This window comes from Mercenaria mercenaria, chromosome 15 (genome assembly GCF_021730395.1).
Source record: "Mercenaria mercenaria strain notata chromosome 15, MADL_Memer_1, whole genome shotgun sequence".
Classification (NCBI taxonomy): domain Eukaryota; kingdom Metazoa; phylum Mollusca; class Bivalvia; order Venerida; family Veneridae; genus Mercenaria; species Mercenaria mercenaria.
In genome coordinates this window covers 9,324,649-9,340,643 of record NC_069375.1, presented here as the reverse complement: position 1 = coordinate 9,340,643, position 15,995 = coordinate 9,324,649, and the positions used below count along the sequence as shown (strand labels likewise).

Genomic DNA, 15,995 nt, shown 5'->3' with positions numbered 1-15,995 from the left:
AGATTCGCGGAATACACCGGACGCGAATAACTGAAGTAAGTAACAAACAGTTGCAGGGAAAATTAAAGGTAAAAGTTGACATAACTTGCGCAAATAACTGGTCAATTATCCCACCACGCTCTGTGATCGTGAGCGAAATTCACGTTCCACAATACACTGTTGGCATATACTAGTACATGAAATCAGTCCAATATGTCTATACGGAATTGTGTAACGTTGACAAAAAAAGATGAAAAAAGAAAGAGCAGTGCAGAAGATGATTCTATTGATCATATTAACCGTTGACAAGTGAAGCTGATGCTTTACCCCATTTTGCAAAGTCAGCTGTAAAAATGAAAAGGGAATTACATGTAAATTACAATCCAATAGCTAGTTTTACATATGCCGTCATTTTGGTTTTCACCTGTCAATCAAAATTAACTATAATTGCTGCTGTTCTTTATTTATTAAAACCTTATAGGATTTATTAACCAAGTAACTGATATATTTTAATGAAATTATTATACATGGTAAAAACTTTTTTAGTAATTATACACACATGCGTATATTGGGGAGAAGCTTTGCAGATAACTACCAATAAAACTACAATCTTTCGCGTTTTCACGATAGATGGTAGTTTCGCGACTACAAAATTTTGCAGACACACACTGAACGCGAAAGTCGCTAACTTAAAAAACGCGACACCATTTCTTGGTTTACAGTAGCTCAATGTCTTAGAAGTCTCAGTGTCAGTTTAAAAGATTCAAATTTGGGGTAAATGAAAATACGCTTAAACATTTTTGATGGCGACAAGTGCCTCCAATAGCCTCAATGCAGTTACGGGCCTGTTTTGGCCATATTTATGTTAATTTTGCAGGTACACCCTATGTAGTGACGAATTCACCGGATATTTATATACATTCACAACTGTTTCAGTGGGCATAATTAATACATTCTCTAATTAAGATGCCAATACTTATCAAAGAGCTATTACAGTTGGCACAACTACTCACGTAACTAATTAGTGAAATAATATTTGCCACTACCGCGCGTGCAACAACCACTTCAGCGGCTAAGATAGTATTTTCCACCATAATACAATAAACACTTCAGTGCCTTATTAAGGTTAAATTTGTCACACTACTAGTGCGATATCAACTTCTATGTCTTAGTAAGGTATCAGATATTGTTAGGTTGACATAACCACTCCAGTAGTTGACCATTACATCGTTCGATTAGTAATGTTCACATAACCACATCGATGGATAAAAATCACAATGTCTTGTTACGCGGACCTAACCTCTCCAGTAATAAACAATTGTATGACATAACCATACAAGCAGTTAATTCGACTAACATGCACACGCTCGGGAGAAACGTATGCCATTTTCCTATAAAAGTAAAACCTTACGAACACCTGTGTAAAGGAGGAAAATAATCCAATGTGAAAGCATAAAGCAATTTTATTACGTCCCAATTAAACTTTATTCAATACAAGAATATAAGTTTTACAGCAAAATTCATCATTGCTCCTGCAATTTAGGAGTAAGTTTCTGGATGCAACAAATAGTAATTAGTAAAAATGTCATTGGAAACTACTACTACTGTTCTCATCTACAACATCTATTCTCCGGTTGTAGTTCTTTCAACACTGCGATTGTAATCGTTATATTACAGCTTTTCTTGTTCCAGAAGTTGCCATCAGGGTTTAATACATATATTTACAAAACAATACTTAAAACACCTTTATGAGAAACTATAAATAAGATCAGAAAAGTAGATCTCTCGGAAGCACCGAGAACAAGACAAACAGTGAAAATTGCAGACTCGGTTTGATTAAGTCTGTTCATGAGCAGTAATGGAAAATGCAAAATTGCCGACGACCCCAAGCAGTATTCAATCTTCAAATCTAAATGAGTTGAAATCAATGATCCTGATGGACCAGAAAATATAATAACACTGAGATGAAGTCGGGGCGACTTTTTACGGCCGCCACACAGCACTTAACACCCGTTGTTGTGAAGTAAGTAAAATCTGAAAAGTAGATCCTCGGAAGCACCGAGAACAAGGCAAACAGTGAAAATTGCAGACTCGCTTTGATTGAGTCTGTTCATGAGCAGACTAATCAGACAACACTGAGTTTGAGTTACAATCTTGATGTCCGAAACACTGTCACCAGATCAGAAAGGAAATGCCACTGCACCTGTTATACCCTACCACCAACCATGGTCATGTACGAGCAAATATACTAACCCATTTCAATCGCACATTTCTCGCTCGGTAAATGTATACTATGCATATTGAACAAGTGGTAATTTATCTTCCATTGTTCACTGGTGACTTTTGTTCAAAATTTCTTTTCTCAGAGTAACACCAAAGCCGTTATATTTCGATGTAAATATGCAACATAAATGTGCAATGTCAGTTATATAAATAATACAAATGTGTACGTCTGTATAACTTCAAATTCAAAATAATTTCTAAGATTAATTTCATTCATCATTTCGAGTTTTATTGTATAACTGTGAATATTTTGCATTCTGTTTTCGTTTGTTTACATTTCGCCAAACATGTGCACACTGCTGAGACCTCTAGACCGGAAGTTCACTAGGGGAGTTCATCAAAGTTTTTTTCTGTAACGTTGATATGTGGAAGTATCTTCGCAATATGAAGTATTGAGACAATGTGACTGGTGCACGATGGAAGATAAATTACCGCTTGTTCAATATGCATAGTACCCATTTATCGAACTGTGCGTTTAGGCGAGAAATGCGCGATTGAAATGGGTTAGTATATTTTTTTGTTCATGACCATGGTTCTTATAGCATACCTATGGGTAGGGTATAGCATGTACAGTGGCATATTATTTCTGTTCTGGTGTCAGTGGTCCGAAACATTATTTAAATTAGATGTGTATACCTTTATATACATTAACGCTAAGTTTTGATAATAGATATATTTGTATTCAAAATCTTGATTTTTTTATCTTAAAATAGTCTTTTTGCGTTTTATAGAAAATTAAAGGACAATATCAACAGCAAAACACTGATTAAATGAACAAACTATAATAAATTTTATAAATTGAAACTTTTATACATGTAAGAATCAGTCGCATACAAATAATTGAATACGACATAGTTACGACATACCATGAAATGTTACACTTAATACATTGTATCAACTAATCATCTCAGTAAAGCTGTAACAATAAATTTAAAGCTGTTGCACGTAACTATGAACAACGCGAATACAAAGCTGTAACAATAAAGCTGTTGTACATAACTATGAACAACGCGAATATAAAGCTGTTGCACGTAACTATGAACAACGCAAATACAATTGTACAGAAGAACACATATGGAAGAATTAGACCCATCGATTTTTCGCACGTGTGAAAATATTTCATATAGCGCAAAGAAGGAGTCCTTTACTTTATTTAATTATATGGAAAATGTATTAAAGGTATTTTACCTTTGCAAACGATGTGATAATATTCAATGCATTGTCTTTCTTATGCATATTTTATTTTTGAAATGAATTTAAAATAAAATGGTCTTTTTTGCGTATACTTTATGCCTGTCTATCTACAATTAGATACATAGTAAAATATGCATAATTTGCTGAAATTTCTTCTGTTTAACAAAGAATAAAGAAATTCTTATTTGCCCTTAAGAACCATTGCAAACGGCTTAGTAATCTGTATTAATTTAGCTATTGTTTCATATTAACTTCAGTTTTCTAGGTGACGAAGAAAATAGTCTTTTTGAAGCATTTTTCAGTTGAGTATAGGTTTTTTTCGTAACATTCTCGTATATTTCCGTCAATTCTTACGGAATTTAAGCTCTTTAATGGTAAAGACTGATTTCTTCTCACCCGCTAAACTGCACACATGTACGGATTTAGACATTAGTGGACGCTCCATAATATGATTTTGTTTACAGCCAATAGTCAATTTTAAACAGATTGAGGATCGAAAATCAAAATTTCAAAAAGAAGAATTTCGAGTTCGCATCAAAGTTGGATCTTGTTCGAAGCTCGAAACTGAAATGTTCAGTGTTTCATTCGAAGCATTGAACTTCGAGTCTGACGAAAATGGAAATCTTAAGGAACTGATTTCGAGGTTGAATTTAATTTCGAGCGTGGAAGAAGAAAACACTTAAAAGTTTCAAAACGTTAAAATTTGAGGCGGCATATTTTGGGCAAGTTAGAAGTAGAAGATCGAAATTTAAATTGTCGAATGAACGACGTTGAATTTCGCTGACACTGAATTTCGAACAAACTCGGGAATCGAAATTAAAATCAAATGAAAGCACCGAAGTTCGAGAAAGAAATGAAATTAGAGCCAGCTGGAAGATCGAAATTCAAATATTTTTAGTAAGCATGAATTTCTAGTCAATCGTCATTTTGAAAATTTAAATTGCGATCTTTAAACTGGCTCTTAATTGAATACCTGCTCAATATTCAGATTGAAAATTTGACTTTTATCGACATGCAGTGCTTCATTTTTCGAAACGTCGAGCGAGCTCGCAAGTAAAATCAATGCAAGATCAAAATAGTTAGTTTCACATTCAATCCTAGCTTTAAATTTGATTGCTTTGAAAATTCGAGCAGGCTTGAAATATAATACCGGGAATAATCGATTTAGATTTTTAAAAACTTGAATTTAGATATATCCGTTCTGAAACGATTTTTAATCTTTGAATTATGAGCTTGAGCAGGTCGCACTTTCAGTATTACATTGAATTCAGCTTTTCAAATTTGAAGTACGATTTCTGAGCTGGCTCGACACTAATTGCCTGCTTGGCATTTGAATTTTTGAAAAATCAAGGTCGAAATTCGGCGTTTGAAATATTATGAATTTCGATCATTGAGCTGGCCCGAAATTAAAAGCTTTTTTTGAAATTAGACGTTTTCCGATCTTCAGGGGTAGCTTGAGATCAAAATTCGACAAGTTATCATGTGAAGTTTAATTTCGATCTTCGAGCTGGCATAAGATTCTAAGCTAGTTGGACACGGCCCACGATATAATAATAAATGTGCAGTTATTTGATTACACACAAAAACTATTTAAACACTTTATTTTATAATCATGATAATCAATTAAAGTATTATAAAAGCGAGCTTCTATCTGATTGTAAGAAAAAATAATTTTTGCAAAGTGATTATTCCGTGTTATAATAATGTGTTTGTTCAAAATACCGTTATAAAGGTATTCTGATTAATCCACCAAATAACATTTAGTTTTCGATTAGTTCCAATTTATGTTCTAGTTTATCTTTGCAATCACTGTAAATTAGACTTGAAAATATTCCTTTAATTCATATGATCAAAAGTATTAATGTAACGGTACATTGGCGAAGAAGGGATTACTTGTTAGACATCGGCCTAAAATAACGGAGTATACCGGAAACTACCGATTTACCTGGCCAAACTTATTATCGGCTTCTGTGGTGGTTTTCACGATGGGCCTAATTTTCCCGTATGAAGTGTTACAATTATTCGTCAAGAAGAAATCTAGCACACTTAAACAATGTTACGTATATACGACAGAAAAAAAGTGTAAACCATGTTTTAACTGGTCTAATATATGCACACGAAGACTCATAAACTGACAAAATATCTTTCCGTTAATTTTAACAAAATGTTTAAAAAGGAATCAAACAAATATTACTGAATACAACATTTCTACGGTATGACATTAATAAACTTATGTTTTGTAACAGTTGTTCCAGACAACAAGATCAAGCATGAATATTTAAACTTTCAATGCATTCTTTTATCAAATAACCAAGAGACAATATGTCTTCAGCCTTCTCATTTTTTCCTGATGCACCTGTGGTTGATGATTCAGGTACAAGTTTCTGATTGTCTGAAAAAGAGGAAAGAAATTAGTGTTCAAGACTTAAAAGAGACGAACTTGCAATATTAATTAATTTTAATTAGCATTATAATCTAGTTGTGTTGTTTATAAAACTATAATAAACGTTGTATTAAGCTTTCCTTTGGAATAAGTATTAATACTGTTACTCTATTACTGAATAGAGCCGTAGGAAAAAGTATGAAAATAATATAACAAATGAAGCATCGTAACGTGTCCGTGTGTGACTACTTGTTGTGACTATTTGTTGTGTAACTGGTCATGTACGGAACACTTTTCGATGGTACTGTAGACAATAATATCAGTAAATTAATATATAAAACCTGTAAAAGCACCAAATATTAGCCTAGAGAAATAGAAATGATCGTAAGGATTTTTTTCAGTACAGTACTTGTCATTTCTAGTACTGAGTATACTTAGAATGTCAATGTAGAACTCGCCTGTCTCACACATTAGAAATATATCTCTTAGTACTTGAACAAACAACCAAACTGTAGTTTAAAGAAATAAGCCTACATTCATTAAAGGACGCCTCAGATATACATTCTAGTAAAGACACACACGCCACACCTTGGTGTAAGCAAAAAGCAGATTGTAAATAAACGTAACAAATTACATTTCTGTCGGAGGAAATCTGAATGACAATATTCTCTTTGTCCAGAGATTTTATAACCAAACATTCATCGTGCAGAGAAGATAAAACTCTGGTGATTTTGACTGTAATCCATACGACCTCGTCCATTGTTAATGGCCTCTGTGTCATGAGATCTGATAGATTGATTCTGTGCCAGGTCTGCCTTCCTCGATTCGTAAACAACGAAAGTAGGCGTACAAATTTCTTTCCAAAAGCTACGATAGAAATGCATTTATATTTTATTTATCTGGAAAGTATTACGCGTAAACTTTATTTAAATACTAGAATCGTTGCTATGTTAAACATTATAATACCGTAATAACACCTTTTTGCTTGACTAGAATAAAGCAAAATCTAGAAATATTTTAACTACGAGGCACTTAATTATAACCTCAGTGGACAATTTATCCCTTAAAAGCAATAGAAGGTAGATTGTTACATTCATTAGGTATTACGGCATTGAGATATACACCGAACTATTTCACATACAAGCAATAAGACTAAGTTGGTTCTAGAAATTAATTTTAAACGCGATATGTTTTTTATTCTCATTGAATAACCATAGCATAACAAAAGTTTGTTCAATAAAATTTATACACTTTTAACTTGTTTTATAAACTATCTTCTAGTTATGGATATTTTTATTTGTATTTACCTTTTGCAAGGTTCTCATGTGCTTGTTCTTCTATGCTCGGATTAAATGCCCGAAAAGCAATATATGTATTTACTAGAGATAAACACAGTGCAGAGATGAGATAACGCTTTCAATCCTGATGTAAATACCTTCTTTAGCCGAATAGTCTTCGGTTTAATAGGGCTTGTCATCTGTTGTTTCTGTGAGAGCAAGCACTTCAGTATAATACCGATCGCTTAGGGTCGCAGTGGGGGAGGGGGCGGTGTGGATAAACAAATTAAAATACTCGAGTTATCTTGGGTTTCGAGCAACTGGTCGGACACCACATGAATAGCTCGAGCTATTGAAGCTCAAGCTATCACTGTTTTACTGTAAGTGTATATAATCTTGAAATCAGTGATTACGCTGCAAACATGTTCCGTCAGACTCCTTTCAGATATAACATTTATCACACTCATTGGCAGCTATTCATCTGTATTTATAAAACAAGCTTACAAATAGTACAATCCCATGTATAGAACTCCATTAATTTTGCCATGGTAAAGTTTTTAAGTATGACTTTCTTCAAACATTTTGTAACATAACATAATGTCAAAACATCAAAACAAGTTGTTGATATATCGCATGATACTGGGTAAATGTTACTAATATCATAGTTACACATCAAATCAAAACTGAAATTTACCCTTGCACTGATAATTGCTGAAAACGTGTACAAGAATGGGTTAAGAGCAGAATTGATTGGAAGAACCAATACTGCAGTCCAAGCATATACCTCACCAGGAATGTCATGTCCATTGCTAGCCATGAGTCCTGCAAAATATTGTGAAAATTAATTAGACTGTATAAAATCGTCATACATAATATTATCGAAGTGACCAGCTACACAAAAGGTCGGTGATTGTACCCAGTGCCCACCCATGACTGGAATAATGCCCGGTTGAGCACCTGGGGTCTTCCTCCATCACCAAAATCTGGAAAGTTATCATAGGATCTAAATTGTGTCGGTATGACTCTAAACGAAATACTAAATGCTGGTAAAACATTAAAGTGTTGAACGGACCCAGTCAAATTGTTGCTATTTTTAGCTGCGTTCAATGTTTATAAATTATTCAATGTTTATACATTGTATTGTACAGACCCCTACAACATTATAAGGCTATCTCATAGTAAAAAAAATTCTAAAGATTTACCACTTGCTTCCTTAACGAATTTCAACTTGCGACGAAATACTATTTATCTCGCCTTCTACAAGTTTCTTGCATTTCTACCGGTCAAGAGACGTCACGTGCAGACAGGATATATTCCATATCCAGCTAGTAATTTGCCGATATGAATTTTGATTAAAACACAATGCTTCCTCATCGCTGGTGTAATTGAATCAAGTCATATTATTAGCTCCAGCTATAGATATCGTTTCCGAGAGAAAATTTAGTGTTATCTTGCCGTTTTCAATCTCCTACGTAGTTAAGGGTCGTGAAGTTAGCTGTAAGAAGCGAAAGTAGAAGAACAATAACTCTGTATGGGAGAAACGGCCACGGTTACCATGGTTGGAATCTTGTTTTAGTGAAATCGTCGTAAAGCAAAGGAATTAACATATTTGTTACTGAGCAGTTTGTTGTAGGATCCTTTAATCTACAAACAAGATAAAGGATTTAACAGGAAACGGGATAAAAGTGGAAGTTTCAAGACATTTCTGACATTTTCTGATTTTCGAAAGGAGGGAACATAAAGTTTTTTGTGTTTCTGATCAAAACCAGTTCATAACCTGTTTAAGTGACCATCTGTGTTTTGTGATTCAGTCCAAATACAGTTCATTGTGCATTTTATGGCTGTTGTTAATCAAGTATAAACCAAACATGATCACCAAACATATGATTGCAGGATTCCAGTCTGCTCTGTAAGTAGCCTCGTAAGTTTACAAAATGTGTCGATTATAGCATAGAAGTAAAGGGTTGTCGGCAGGATAAAATCATTACACAACTTGTTGGTGACAGGATACGGGATATACGCTGTCTTGTGAAATCAATATCAGGCAAGAACGATATGGATTTCCTCGACAGCGTTTATCCCGTATCCTGTCACCAACTAGCAGTGTAACTAATATCATTCCATAATTTTTCTTTGGTTTTCTTACAATATCACGGTTTAATCAAGCGTGTAATGAAACACAAATAATCAAATATAATATGATAAAAGAATCTAGTTCCAAGTCCATTCACTTTTACAGGTATATATATGTTTTATGTAATAACAATGGATGCATGTACAGTCAGCAGGATAATGTAATAGATAAAACCACAGTACACGTGAAGTAAACAATAGTTTCGAATGGAATTGCCGATGACGCCAGTGGGGTATTATATCTAATCCAGACTTACATATACAACCGATTAGATAAGGTAACTTATCATAATCAATTATTCGTACTTTCTTGCGTACACAGTTAGCAAGATGACTTAAAAGTAATTTGTAAATGAAACATAAACAATCGAAATGCTAAATTAACATATCTCGGATGAATACATATGCAATCAGTAGAATAAGGGGACTAATCAAGGATTCTGATTTATGCATGCGGTAGGACGAAGTGACTAATGCCGGATATAATTACCCATGCAGCCTATCGGAAACCAGCACATGAAGTCAGTGGTTATCACCATCAATAAATTCCTGGCTACTTTTAAATCATTTCGGCGGATAACGTTCATTCTTATTCCGGCCGAAGTGTTTTTCTTTATTTCCAGATAGATTAGAAGCTGTCCGATGGCTATCAGTACGAACATCACAAAATTGAATCCAATAAAGATGCTGGTAGAATACAGCCAACCAGGAGGTCTGTCACGTGTCAGAGGTAAGGCAAGGCAGACTGCAGATTTACTGTAGAAACCATCGCTGAAATACTCAACATAAATCAATGGTATGATGGACAGAACCAACACAGATACCCAACATGCAATAGATAAAGCAATCGCCAATCGAACAGATAAACGAACGTCGCCGAATGGAAACTTTATAACAAGTATCCTGTCGATAGTTATGAGAGCAATAAAAAGAACACTTGCCTCCGAAGATACTGTAGATTATACACCTGCCAGTCGGCACCATGAACTATTCCTCCAGTAGTCCTCAGCTTCTATGTATCTATCAAAATACAACGAATTAACTAAAGATTGTGTAGCATATCTAAATTAGATAAGTAGATAAGAATTTTGAAGAGATATAGTTCATCCTTTTATAGCAGTCGGATATCTGAATGACTAAAAGTAACAATTTAATACATATTTTCTACGAAAATGCACGGAAATATTATCATTTGACAATTCATTTCCTTACGTATGTTCCTAATAATTCATAAACAATTGTTCTTCATAGTGTTTGCATCAAAACCTACAAAACTTTCAATCGTATGGAGGTAACAAATCTCTATATAGGCCTTGAATAATCAGTTTGCTCATGTACACTTCGTTTTTTGTTTTTTGTTTTTTTTTTTTGTTTTTGTTTTTGGTTTCTCTGAAATATATACTCACTACTAGAAACATAGTGGGCGGCTTTTATTTATATCAATGTCGATTTTTTTAGAGTACAGTCGGAATCGGTTTGTTTTTGTTTGCTTACCTATTCCTAAATACTCTGTCGGCTATTGCAATGATATACAGGTAGATGCCCATCAAGAGGTCCGATATGGCAAGGTTTGTAACAAATATACCATATCCAATCTTGAGTCTTTTCTTGTCGAAATAAATTCTGTATATAAATGACATTATGTTGCCAATCAAAGCTAGGCTGCCTATTGTCCAGAGCAACCCCTGCAATGTTTGGTTTGTCATCAAATCGGCACACTTTATATGGCAAACAAGACTCTTCTTTAAGATACGATGGGCGAATGCAGCAGGTGTGTGGAGTCGTTCAACATTTGTTAGTCCATTGAACATATTTTTCGTAAAAATACTTATTCTGTTCCCCTGTATCTTTAAACGTTTCACAGATAACCTGTTGAAAGCGTCGTCATCTATTTCTTCTATTTCATTAAAGGATAGATCAAGTTCTTCCGTGGTGAGACCCTCAAATGTATTAAGCGATATTGCAGAGATACTGCAACCTGTTAAATCAAGGGAATGCATCTTCAGTCCATTAAAAGCTCCCGGTTCAATGTATGTTAAAAGGGGCTTTCCATGTAGATAAAGATTTGTCAAATGTGTCAGTTTAGGAAAGATGGAGGACATCAAACGAGTCAGAAGATTGTATGGTATGTCTAATATTCTTAAATTTTTCATTCGGGAAAATAAGAATAAGACAGTTCCACTATTTCACATTGAGAAAGGTTCAGTGAAATCAGAGAACGGTATTCAACATCTCTATCGTATGATAAAAGAAATGCCTTCCCAAAACTTTTAGTTGTGCTTAAATCAAGAGATCGAGTAGAGCTGTGAATATCCCAGAAAGGAAAGGTTCCATTCTCTTCTTCTTCAGAACATTTCATCGTAAGAACTCCGCATATGCAGAAAGATGGACATTTAAACAGACAGTTCATTTCATCATCTCCTTCTGGGCACTGTTTAATGCTGTCACACATTTTGGAAAGAGGTAAACACACTCTGCTCATCAAACATCGGTATCCATGACTGCATGAAGTATTTTCAAGACCTATATTTATATTTGTATGAAATTTAATTTAAATTACAAATAATAACCTAAAATGTATTAAACACCCAATAATCACAAATAAGTGTAAAAGGTTCCAAGGTAAGAGTTTGAATAAATGCATTACTTGACACTTGACGTGCACTATACAGAGGTTCTGTATACGGTATCAAACCCTTGTCAAAACTCGTCTGTTAGAAATATTCGCTTACCACAGGTTTGATCTTTGTTATAAGAACAGTGGTGTACTTGACAGAAATTTAGTATACGCTAAAACAACAGTGTACTTGAAGGTAATTTTGCATACGTTATAAGAACATATTACTTCACAGAAGTTTAGTAGGCATTATAAAACTAGTGTACCTGGCAGAAGTTTAGCATGCGTTATAATGATGATGTACTTAACAGAGATTTTAGAATGCGCTAAAAGAACAGAGTTCTTCGTAGAAGTCGAGTAGTATTTATATAAAGGCGCCCGAAAAAATGTTTTTGTAATTATAACTTTAGTAGATTACTAGACATCCGCGCAGGATGTCAAAATGGTTACTTTCAAGTTCAGGAAAGATTGATAGTTCTGTAATTCGTATTGCTTTCTGGTATATTTTCATATGGTTAGGCGCATATTTTAACGTTTTAGAAGGTATTTTACATTCATATGTTTCTACAGAAGCCAATTTTTGATGCAAATCACCTTATATTAATAATTCGTATTTTCTCGCGTTCAAATGCAGTTCCATACCGGTGAATATTTTGTTTGATTTTCTCACTGCTTGAAAAATTGGGTTTATAAACTGAAAATATATCGTTATATTTCAATAGTCCACTGAAAAAGAAAAACAGCGTAAATAATGGTTTGCAACTACATTTTATAAAGTACTGGACGTACTTTTAATAGGGTACTTCACATAAACTAAGTACCTATGAATATCTTGTAAAGGGACTTCAGTATAATTTATAAACAACAGAAAGATACTCATTTCATTTTGTATAGTTCTAGCCATAAAATCAGCATGGTATATAAGAATATCTCGTAGACTGTTGATTTAAGATTTAGTATAGATTTCATTATATCTTGTATTGGTTATAGAACTTTATTGTAGAGTGCTTGGCAGAAATGTACTATATAATAATTGTCTTTCTCGCATTCTATTAATGTTTCAATAATGTCTGCTTTCGTTAAAATAGTATTTAATTCAAACATATTTACGTCTGTTGATTTGTTTAGCACATAGTCAAATTAACAAACGCAATTTATTGATACATATACGCATTTTTAATGCCGGTGTTTAGTTTAAAGTTCGTAAAAGATATACAAATAAAGACCCCGATTCGTTCCACAGATGTAAGTAGTGCTTAGTTATCGCTGCCTGAAACATACAAGCTTACGTTATTGTACACAAGTTTTCCTTAAATCAACAATACAGTGTAAGCTTCCAAGAATCTAGTTGAAATTCTAAAAATATATAAAGGATATTTGTTTGTTTTGAGTGAATATTGAACATATCTCACTGAGAAGTGTGAAAATTTCAAATATTTTAATCAAATTGAAGAATTTCTCACTTTGAGGTGAGATATATTCCATATTCACGAAAAACAAACAAATTTTCTTTTTCTTTTATGCTTAATTACGTTGCGATATGCATTTTGCAACAAATTTTAATTTCAGCGCGGGAAACAGACGCGAGTAAACAGACATGACGTCAGACTTGTTATGGTGTTAGAAAGACGCACATAACATAAAGTACCATTTTATTTTATTTTTTGCTGCATAACGTTATGAAATTTTCATTAAGTAAAATAATTTGAATCGGGAATTATACTATAAAGAACAAAGTGCGACTACAATTGTCATCCTGTTTTAAGCAATGATATAAAATTCATACACAATACACGAGGGGGCGGAGCTATATCTCTCACAGTGTAAAAATATAGATTTCATATTTTCACAGTGTGAGTGATGAGATATAAAAATATTTAACTGATAGAATACAGTATTTCATTAGTTAGCATAAAATAAAAACGGATATGAAGGCTGCAGCGTACAGATTTGAATATTACCAAGACTGAAAAGAAAAAAAATAAGAATGTTCTGCAGTACTTACTTTTGCATTGCTTCGTTAACAACAATGGTCCAACTGCTTTCAAAATCTTCCAGTCTCTCACAAGTATTTCAGGTATGGATGATGGAACAACTTTTGTGTTTGTCTTTAAATATGAATCTGAACGTACATGTACTAAATGGGTTTCACCGTAACTGTTGTTGATAAATTTCATTGTAATGGTTAAGAATGCATGTTCAACTTCGCTTATTTCTGAATCAGATATCCATATAAGCAGGTGAGTTTTTGCGCTGACAAAAATCTTGTGTAATCCCAGTAATTGTTCAAAGGACAAGTCTTCCTAATCTGATTCTCCAGGTTTGAATTCTATAAAATATTCACTTTCGTCATAATCTAAAGGGTGCCCGTTATAAGATTTTATCAACTGGCCTATTATGTAACCTAACTTGGAACGGTGTCTGAAAACCATGACAGTGCGATTCTTTGAATACATTTTACCGGCTAGTTTATAGGCCTTTTTCAGATAGTTTGCTGTCTGCATTCCGTCTATGAATATTAAAACAGTCTTATTATCATCCCCGCACCCTGAAACAGATCAAGATGTACAACAGTTAAATTACTTAGAAATAACTGATGATATACAGCACGGAATATTATGGTGTGAGGTTCTAATTTCAAATTAGAAACAATCTCCATATTCATATACTGAAAACCTTTGATAATAAATAAAAACATAGTCCTTAACTTAGATTCAAGGGATTTTTTTCTCAAAACACTTACAACAAATAAATATCATAATTACAGCAATTTTCCTCGTCTTCGCCATAGATACAGTCCACATTGCCATCACACACGCGATGAGAATATATACAGTAACTTCCGGGACATTTCACGTACCCGTCCGGACAAACGAATTCGGCTATCAAAATGAAATAAATAAGAAATTATCAAGTTCTACGTATACGATCCTTTAACCACAATAAATAGTTTTCTATAGAATTTTTTGTTTCTTCAAAGTAGTTTCCACAAAACGGATTACAACAGTCTTGAAGGTGGTTTAAAGTTGCACATCCATTTATACGAAAGTCGGCGTCTACATTGTATAAGCAACGTCTGCTTTCGTCTACCGGACGTATTCCGCTTCCACAAGGAATTCGTCTCTCATTATATGCCTCGAAACCTCAAGCAAAAATATTCTTGAACAAAAACCATACTTTTGCAAAGATACAAGACAAAATTCGTTTTCATGTTCCTTAAAAGTCAGTTTGTTTTTGTCTCGTCTTAAAGACTAAAAACCTGAATGAGATTCGGCACAAGACCTCTTTGTAAGGGTTTGGTTTGTTTTTCGTGAAGCAGAACGTAGGTTGTACAGATATTCTACGGTAATCTGAGTTTATTTTCTATTTCAATAATATGTTTTATACATCACAGGGACAAATATTTACTATATGATTCCCGCATTTTACATCTACAGTAAAACGGCTTAATATATCGTGTTACGTCTTGTACATCTAATCTCAAGCGCATGTAGCATCACGCACATATTGTTTTCGACTTTTTGCTTCAGTTCGCGCCATTAAAGAAAACGTCGGTTACATTTGTTACTACGCTACTTTTCAGACATAGAAATGTACAAATAATAACAATTCTGGTCTAAACAACAAGAGCCTACTTTGGAAAAAGTGCGTGTCCCCCATACTGCTACATTTGAATGGGACTGGTAACTGGTATGTGATAACTTGTTGAATGTTTGGTCAAACTTTTTAATAATATTTTCATTTACATTAAACTTACTAAATATTGGTTTTGTTTTGCTTGTGAAAAATTTTAAACCAATAATAAAAAACTACTAACATCAGTGCAGATCTACAATATCTCAACCGCATCTAAGAAAGTGTATATACATTACAAGTGTAACATGTCCCAAAATAAGTCTAAGGAAACATTTGCTTGGGGGTGGGAAGGTGACTAAGAAAACATTAATATATTTTCTAAGTATGATTTCATAGATGAAAAACAGTGTATACTTATACCATGTGTCGGATGCTTCATTATTTATTTTCAATACATTAGTTGAACTGCTTAATCAATTAACTTGCTTTACAACATTTACTCCATATATTGTCCCCGATATGTCACATCAGAGTTTAAGTCTGAAACAGTATT

The 15,995-nt window shown here is 33.7% G+C and overlaps 1 long non-coding RNA gene across 1 annotated transcript; it reads right to left on the bottom strand.

The window, feature by feature from the left end:
- Nucleotides 1-1,467: 1,467 nt before the first annotated feature.
- On the bottom strand, nucleotides 1,468-15,714 carry LOC123559819 (uncharacterized). The gene is made up of 6 exons (XR_008367329.1): nucleotides 14,869-15,714; nucleotides 14,632-14,748; nucleotides 13,872-14,414; nucleotides 10,744-11,772; nucleotides 6,474-10,269; nucleotides 1,468-5,848 (listed from the first exon to the last, which is right to left on the bottom strand). It is a non-coding gene; the product is annotated as an uncharacterized LOC123559819 (long non-coding RNA).
- Between the last annotated feature and the right edge of the window lie 281 nt (nucleotides 15,715-15,995).